Below are 8,738 nucleotides of genomic sequence, written 5' to 3'. Positions count from 1 at the left end.
TGAAAGCTTAAGGTTGACAGAAGTATGTTACCTATTTCAGAGTAGGCAAGGCGAATGAACACATCAGCTGCCCATCCATGGAGAATTCTTCAATATCAATTAAGCTTCTATTCCAATGCATACAACCTATGCCTGTGTAGTAAGAATATGCAGTGCAGGGACACTTAATCAAACAATCATTCTCACAGTTTCCTTTTGCAGAGGGTACCGGAATTGCAAAATCTGGCACTCTCAGCGTCTGCAGCTTCAAAAATCCATCCCGTTTGCCCTTCTCAACATCAGCTTCGTTCCTTTCACAGTCTAGTGCAGTCCTTCTGATGCATCCACCTGTCGAATCTCCTTTCTCCCATTCTCTTTCATTTTTCGGTTTAAAACCTCGTATACAACTGCATATTAGTGAACTCTTTGGATTACAGCTTCCAAATGGCCCGCACTTAGAGTAAATATCACACTCATTTCGGGGATTTGCCCATTTTACCACTCAATCCTTCTTACTTGGATCCCAAAACTTCGTCTGATAGGACCCCGTTGAATTCAGGCAGAAATAGAGTATCAAAGACTGATCTGCCTTGGAAAAAGTTTGATATATGGTGCCAGTATTATCAGCTACAAGGTCAATTCCAGAGCGATAGGAAGATTTCATTTCTGGTAATCCAATACAGTTCTGTTTATTCCATGGACTACTACGCCAGTAAGGAGTGGTATTATTCCAAATAAAAGCCAGAAGAATGGGCTGAGGTTGAATACTAGCTGAGAAAGTCCCAACAGATGGATCATCAGGACTTCTCCATGATTTCAGGAGAGTCGTCGTGTTCGTACTCTTGTCGATGCCAATTTTCATGTACTGTAAGAGAGAATCTGTAGGATGTTGAAAACTTTCCCATAGAACTCTCCCATTTGAGCTGTCATTCAAGACTAAGTTGCCAGTATCCAAGAGCTGGGCAGTGGTATTCTTCATAGGGTTTGAAATACTGGATGACCAAATAGTCTCCTTCTGTCCATTCAAGATTACAAGATTTCCATCTTCTGATATTGTCAGTATTCCACTAGACTCGTGTAAAGGCTTGTCTCTGTTTGCTACCCATATGACAGTTGGTGTTGGTGATGGTCGGTTAAACATGATACCTATATAACGATTCGCTGATTTCCCAGGGCTGAAAAAGCCTAGTTTGAAGTTTTTGCCACGGGAAAGTACAGTTTCTGAGTCTCTCACAGGCTCACTGTTGCTAATGGTGTCTGAAGCATTGGCACTGAGAAAAGCTACACACAAACAAGAGAGGTAAAGAAGAAATGCTGGGGATGAACTCATCTTAAGTTGTTTTCTGCCAAAAAGTTTGCTCTATCATTTGAAATGTAAGAGCTGAGAACTTCCAGGATGACTCCTTTTTTTTTTTTTTAATGCTAGATAGATCCCTACTCACAGAGCTCTTTAGCTTCCGTTTTAAAAAGAAAAAAAGGACCTCTTATTTATAGAAAATTTGTCTACTTTGGGAAACATTAGAGTTTGAATTTAGAAAAATAGTACCAGTTGGGTTTTATTCCGGAAAAAAGGAAACTATGAGATATTATAAGATTTAGTAAAGATCTTTAAGTTATTAAGTGTACTTTTAGTTACCTAGTAATAATTAAGTGACCTAATTGGTAAGTAGTCAATGAAATAAACTGTTTAGGAGGAAAAAACGCTATTTACTTCGTAAACAGAAAATTAAACAACATGACGATGCTATTGATTAATGTAAAAACAGTGTGTTAAAAGGAAAGTTGTCCTACTTTGGTCTGATTTGTTACAAAGTCCATAATTAAGTTCTTGTGGTTTCCTGCCTCCGATTAAATTTGGATCAGAATTTTTAAAACTGATTTCAAGTCCTAAATATTTATATTTTTAGTCAAATAAAGAAAGATTTAATAAATAAATTTTAGTTAATTTTAAAGTCCTAAATATTATTAAATGACTATTTTGTCTATTGTAGAGTCTTTTAATGAGGGGTAAAAAGTTCAATCAATATTTCCAAGGCCCTTCGTGCTTTTAATATATAGTATAGATTCGCGATAGTTATTTTTTCTCAATAGCTTTCTTTAAATGTTTCTGGTCTGGGTCATTTTCCAAATAAACTTCTTGAAACACAAAAGAAGTTTTAATATGAAATCAGTCTACAGATTTCCTAGTTGATTCCTATAAATCCGATATTTATTTTTGTTTAAGTAAATATCAAGAATTAATGATCGCACAATTTAATATGATATGATAGCAACATAAGTCTTGAGTTCAAGTCTACGGGCCTGGCATATAAAAAAGAATTAGGCCTAGACGAGAGGGATGCGTTGAAGATGTAATTAAGTGAGTTAAAATGTACACTCTCTAAAAAGTTAACACATTTAAATAAAGTGGTCATATAATTCAACAATTGACACCTCGTATGTGGATATGAGGAAATAAAATAAGGGAAAGTTTCATAAATGACTAACTTTGAAGGCCTTATTTATGCATTTTAGCTACATTTTACCTATTTACATGACGTAGCAAACCTATAGCAAAACTCATCACTTGTTACTTATTGTATTCGCGTTTATTCATGAATACGATATTAAAATTTGCTGAATTTTGTATTCAATTTAAATGTATTCAAACTCAGCTGTATTCATTGGTAGCTACTTTTATATTGTATTTACTTTATTATATTTAATTGGTTGTATACAAAACACAATTTTGCACTAAAAAAGTTAACGAATATACTTTCAAAACGAATACAAAGAAATAAAATTCACTTATTCATTTGTATACACTTCAAAATTCAATGTATTCATTTGTATACAAGAAATAAAATTAACGAATATACTCAAATACAGAATACAAGAAATAAAATACACCCAAACACTAAATTGTATGCTAAAAAAATTAAAGAATACACTGAATTGTATGCTAAAAAATTAAATGAATACATTGAAAAAGAAACACGATTTTTTAGATCCGGTACCGAAATCTGACCGGAAAAAGCCACCGTCGGCCAGACTCCGACAAAGCAACATTTGTCGACGGTGAAGATCTCATGTATATCCGCGAATCATCCGGCTAAGATCTGACCGGATCGACCAGTCAAAGTCAGCCGGAGAAGGATGGAAGGCCAATCATTGAAGATGCGATGTATATCCATCGGATCCGGGTCGGATCTTACCGAATCTAACCATTACGGTTCGCGGAGAGGGATGAAAGGCCAATCGGTGAAGATCGATGTATATCCAATCGATCCGACGAAAGATATGACCGGATGCGACCATCTCAAAATTCGCCGGAGAAAGGTCGTGGTGGCCGGCGGCAGAGCATTGGGGCGGAGATGGGAGAGAGAGAGAGAGATGGAAGGGTTGGGTTGGAAGTGAATAATGTGATGATGGGGTATTCTACTTTGTATATATATATATATAGCTATAAGTTGTATTTAACATATTATTATTAGCTATGGGATGCAATTATTTTAAACTATAGCTACTATATATATGTTATATCCCGTATTTTGTACATTGGGACATTCCGAGCTAACTGTGATAAGTTAAGGACAAGACTATTCCGGGATACGAGGTTGAGACTTTTGACCTCCGATTTTGTTTTAAGGCATAAGTTGCTTATGATTTTATTGGTATGGAATATTAAGAAAAATTTGGGGTTGAAAGTGAATTAAAGGAAGTTAATATTTCATGAACAAAAGGGCCAGTGGCCGTGCAAGGTGGTGTGGGCCATGGTCCACATGGATGAATAATATATGTAAATGGAAGATGACAAATGAATTATATTCATCATCTTTTCACCTTAAGAAGCTTAGAGAACCTTGGAGAAAAAAAGAAGAAGCCATATTCGGCCATAGCTAGCCAAACTTGAGGTCCAAAAATCTTGATCAAAAAAATATTTTCTTCTAGCAATTCAACCAATTGGAAGGTCCTTGTTAACGTGAGATAGTTGTTGGAACAATCAAACTATTCATTTTTGCAAAGCACCAACCCTAGCCAAGTTGTGGAGTTAAGTGGAAAAGGTAAGGTTCAATCTTCTTTTTCATATGTTATGGACGTTTGTATGTTGTAGTATGTAGAAATGGATGAAACTCATGAAATTAAGTATGTTGATGTTGAGCCGTGTGTGGTGTTGTATGGTGTAGGAGTGATGAACTAATTTTATTTAGTATTTTGGGTTGTTGTTGTTGTGGATTCTATGATGATAATGAAAGTTTAATGACTCAAGTTGAAGTTGTAATTGTTGTGGGCTGTTTTAGAAGCTAACGTGATTTTAATGTAGTTTTTATATTTATGAGAATGACATTGTTAACGTGTGGATTGTTGGTGTAATTCATGAATTTGGGAGAGAGGAATGTGTTGTTGTTGTTGTTCTTGTCGGGTTTGGGGAGGTTTTGGGTGAAATGGTGTTTTGGTTGGGTTGTTTTGAATATTGTGCGGGTTGTTTGAAGTGTTCTTGAATCTTGTTTGAATGATCTCGGATTAGTACTTGAACATGTGAGCGTTGATGTTGGCTTGAACGTATGTAGTTGAATTGAATGTAAATGGAATGTTGTCGAACTATGTAGAAAAGAGTTACTAACGTTAGAATGTATTTTGGATTAATTGTTGATGTTGTTAGTATGGTTGTTGGTATTGTTGTTGATGATTTCGCCGAGTTGAATTCTCGGGGTTGTTGGATTTATAAGGGAAATGCTGCCCGAATTTCTGTAGATTAAGTGCTAGCTTGAGATTGAATTCCTTCGTACCTATAGCTAATGTTTGGTATCTAATGACGTTATTGTAGATCTTGAGAAGTCCGAGACTTGAGTTCGGATTAGCTTAGGGAGCGGACGAGGTATGTAAAGCCTATTCTTTCTTTCTTTTGGCATGTCTTAGTTGTAAGTAAGCTATGATACGAGCTTCGGGGTAACTCTATTCTTAAGATCCGAGCATGTCTACGATTCTTATTCACTTCTTGATGTTGGCATTCTTAATATAGTCGAATTATGGTCTTTATGTCTTTTGTATGATTGGATTTCAAATGTTGTATAAAGAGTTTTGTTCCTAAAGGATTCTATGTCGTATAATGTCCGTAACTTTCATAGACGGGCTCAGATCGCTTCGATACGTTCGTAGAAGATTCCATAACCAGTAATGCCCGTAACTTTCATGGGCGGGCTCGGATTGGTTTGACACATGTCTACGATCCCTAAGATCCGCCTTAACATAGTTCTAGCGGCATTTAGAACGAACTTCATATGGCTATCATCCCGACCCCCGAGTATGGTTAGTCTACTTATCTGTTGAGTCTGTAATAATTATTTTTATGCATATGGTTACTCACGATTCTGCTTGTGCATATTGTGTACATCTTTCGCCGAGTCCCGGGCCGGTTATGTCATCGTGCGCACTATGCTATATTCTGGAGTATGATGTGTTATGGTTCACTGAGTCCCTCGCTAGGGGCCGGGTACCGCTTATATTTTTGGTGTTATGATGTGTTATGGTGTTATGATGTGTTATGGCGTTATGATGTGTTATGGAGATATGCTGGGTTACGGAGATATGAAATCTTCTGGAGTATGATGTGTTATGGCGCCAAAGACGGGGTGGCGACCATGTTCCCTGAGCCCCATGCATGATTTGTGTTTCAAAAGTAAATATTTTGGTATTTTGGATATTGTACTTATTTACTGTACTTCTTGTTCCGGTTATGATCCTGTTTACTGTATTTCATGCTTTGCATACTCAGTACATATTCCGTACTGACCCCCTTTCTTCGGGGGCTGCGTTTCATGCCCGCAGGTACAGACGCCCACTTTGGTGATCCGCCAGCTTAGGACATCTACTCTGCTATCTTGGAGTGCTCCTTTGTTCCGGAGCCTATATTTTGGTACAGACTCTTCCGTTGTATATGCATATGTCCATTCAGGGGTACGGCGGGGCCCTGTCCCGTCATATGATTCTGTTGTTACTTTTAGAGGTCTGTAGACATATATGTGGGTTGGGAATATTACTGTTCAGTTGTGTTCGTATGATTTATGTTTTGGGCGGTCCCATTCGCCGTGGCAGCCTTGTCGGCTTGCGTTTGTATATATTTTGGGACGTTGTGCTTTATGATAGCCTTGCTGGCTTCTGTGATATATATTTGTACATGCGACACTTTGGAGACGACGTCTGACCTTTGTATATGTATAAGCTATTTGTATGCCGATTCTGGTTAATGGGTGTGTATGAGTGTCCAGCTCGGGCACTAGTCACGGCCTACGGGGTTGGATCGTGACAAAAGTGGTATCAGAGCGGTTCGCCCTCGGAGTGTCTACAGACCGTGTCTAGTAGAGTCTTGTTTATCGGTGTGTTGTGCACCACATCTATAAACAGGAAGCTACAGGACATTTAGGATGTTATCTTTCCTTCTTATCCTAGATCGTGCGATAGAGCTGTATTATCAGGATGACTCCTCCCTAACGAATTGTTATGTTTTCAGCGATGCCTCCAAGGAAAGCGACAGCTGCCCAGAAGGGCAAGTCGACAGCAGCTGGAGAGACTAGCCAGGCCCGGAGAGTTACCAGGGCCCGTGCTCAGCCTGTGCCTGAGGTTGTGCCCCCATCGCCCGGATTCTCGCTACACCGCCACCACCAGAGGAGCTAGGAGCGGCAGCAGCTGTAGGTCAGGAGGCGGCTCCACCTCCAGCTCCCGGGGTTCCCGTGCCCGAGCCTCCAGCTCCACAGCCTGGGGCGGAGGATAGGGCTATGAGAGATGCGGTCCAGTTGTTGACCAGATTGGTGGCGGGACAGGCTTGCAGGTACGGATTGGGAGGTGATCAAGCAGACAGACATGATAGTTTGAGGGCCCGTGATTTCCTGACTTGTAATCCCCGAGTTCTACGGTCAAAGCCCGCGGAGGATCCCCGAGAGTTCATCGGCGGATGCAGGCGTACGTTGCGGTTAATTAAGGATTTCGAGACTAAATGCGTCGAGCTGGCTTCGTATCGGTTGCATGATGTAGGCGCTTCGGGTACGAGTCACGGGAGTTGTCTAGGGGCGAGGTGCCCTTCGACGAGAGTGGGATGAGTTTACGAGGCCTTTCTGGCCACTTTCTACCTCCGAAGATGAGCGAGCCGGAGTTGATAGATTCCTACGCGACAGACGAGAGGGCGGAGTGTTCGGGACTATAGTCTCGAGTTTGATTCATTGGCCAGATATGCACCCACTATTGTAGCTGATATGACCGATAGGATGCATCGATATGTGACGGGGTTGGGTCGTGACAAAATGTTATATCTTGAAAAATTTCGCGTTATCAAGACTGTGGACGGCTTAGTATGAGCTCAGGGGAGAGCAGAGTTACACAAGGATTATAGATGAAGATTATGTTATCTGAGCATAAGAACATATATATGACATTTGGAGAGTGTATGGAGTAAATCGGTTAACATGATCACTCGATGATAGCCCTCGAAATCATGAGTTAAGGTGGGGCCCACATGTCAAAATTTTGTAAAAGATATATTATAAGTGATACAAGTAGTACATGGAAAGTTGAGCAAGTCCTAAAAAGGACCCATAAGCCAAATATGGACATAAGCCCTCCAAAAGGACGATTTAAGGAAACGTTTTCGGATGAGTTGACTTGAGGGCAAAAATGGCATTATAAGTTTGGAATTTGGAAAAATACCAAGAATAAAAGTTGTATATAATTGAAATAGCTTTCCAACCATAGGTCGTGGGCACTCACACAATGTCGGAATCAAGAGTTATGGCCATTTTAAGAGCAAGACCCTAAGCTGTCAAATGGCTCCGCGGGCCCCACGTGAGAAGGTCGGTGAAACCGACTTAGGAGGGGTATAAATACCCCCATCAACCCAGTTTTTTCAGCATAATAATATTCCAAAGGGTCCTAAAAAATTCTCTACACCTCCCCCAAGCATTATAGTCCGATAAATCGAGAATTTGACAAGATTACGCCAAACTAGTCCGTGAAAGGTGATTGTTCTTGCTTCTACTTAAGCTTGGTGTTGGGAAAGGTTGATGTGGCTGAGTTTTTTTCAAGTATAAGGTATGTTATTTATCCCATCTTTTATGTTGAGTTTATTTCAAGGTCTAGCAAGCCTTAAAAATGAAACTAGTTATAGAGAAAAGGTCATGTAGAGTGTTGTATTGTAGTTGTTGTGTTTGTAAGGCTGTTTTGAACGTGTTGTGGCCATGTGGATGGACTGATTTATGCATACAAAAATGGTATCTAACATTGTGGGCGTGTTGATGAGATTGTACTCCTTGATTGGGATGGAAGAAAGTGCATATTGTTGTTGTATGTTGAAAAACGTCGTGTGGGATGTTTATGGAATATGTTGGTATGAATAATAGTGTTGTTGATGTTGGTATTATTGTTGTTGTTGATTGGTTGCTGAATTGTAATTTTGGGCTAGGCATATAAACAGGGGAGATGCTGCCCGATTTTCGGCAGAATATAGAGTAGTTTGATTTGAAATTTGGAACAAGTGTGCAATAAAGAGTCTAACGTTAGTGTGAATCCTTTTAAGTGTAGGCTTCCGAGCTTGGACGAATAAGTGTTGCTAATAAGAGGTGGAACAGGTATGTAAAGCTTATTCTTTCTTTCTTTTGGCATGTCTTAGATGTAAGTAAGATATGATACGAGCTTCGGGGTAACTCTATTCGTAAGTTCCGAGCATATCTACCATTCTTATTCAAAAACCGATATTCGTATTTTTAAAATAGTCCTTTTTTGCCCTCGAG

The sequence above is a fragment of the Lycium ferocissimum genome, chromosome 2, assembly GCF_029784015.1.
Source record: "Lycium ferocissimum isolate CSIRO_LF1 chromosome 2, AGI_CSIRO_Lferr_CH_V1, whole genome shotgun sequence".
NCBI classification, from domain to species: Eukaryota; Viridiplantae; Streptophyta; class Magnoliopsida; order Solanales; family Solanaceae; genus Lycium; species Lycium ferocissimum.
This window is presented reverse-complemented; position numbering follows the sequence as displayed.